This window comes from Etheostoma cragini, chromosome 8, assembly GCF_013103735.1.
Source record: "Etheostoma cragini isolate CJK2018 chromosome 8, CSU_Ecrag_1.0, whole genome shotgun sequence".
NCBI classification, from domain to species: Eukaryota; Metazoa; Chordata; class Actinopteri; order Perciformes; family Percidae; genus Etheostoma; species Etheostoma cragini.
Window position 1 is genome coordinate 1,159,657 of NC_048414.1, and position 583 is coordinate 1,160,239.

The following is a 583-nucleotide window of genomic DNA, read 5'->3' on the forward strand; positions in this document are numbered from 1 at the left end:
CCCCCCCCCCCCCCCCCCCCATTCCCCAACAAACAGTCTGGCTCTGCAGAGTCCACCGTGTCCTACGTCTGTCTTTAACGGGTGTTTGTGTTGTCTATTTTTAGCGATCGGGGTGCAGCTGTCCTTGGAAATGCTGGAAAAGAGGTTCTGGGCCATGGCCAAGCAGGTGAGCAGAGAAACTCACTCGTGATGATGTCTTCTACCCTTTAACATTCACCATAACTAGGCCCCCGGTGTGAGCTTCTGACGTTAAGATAACCTTCAGCTAAAATGTCGCCGTCTCAGAGTGTCCTGGTATCCCGATTACAGCTTTAAAAAAACTTTTTGGTAAAAAAACATAACTTTTTTCCCATTTAACACACTGTATTTTATTTTAGTTTCATGATTCAAGGTAACTTTATTGTCCCAGAGGAGCAATTGTTTGTACAGAAATAAGGACCCACAACAATACGGGAACACACGAAATACACAGTGTCTAAAACACATTAGTAAATAGATACAGAAACCTCAGATTGGACAGATAGTCCAGCTAGCGGTCTGGATTTACCCTGCAGAGATCTGAGGACCAGGTAACCATAGTCCT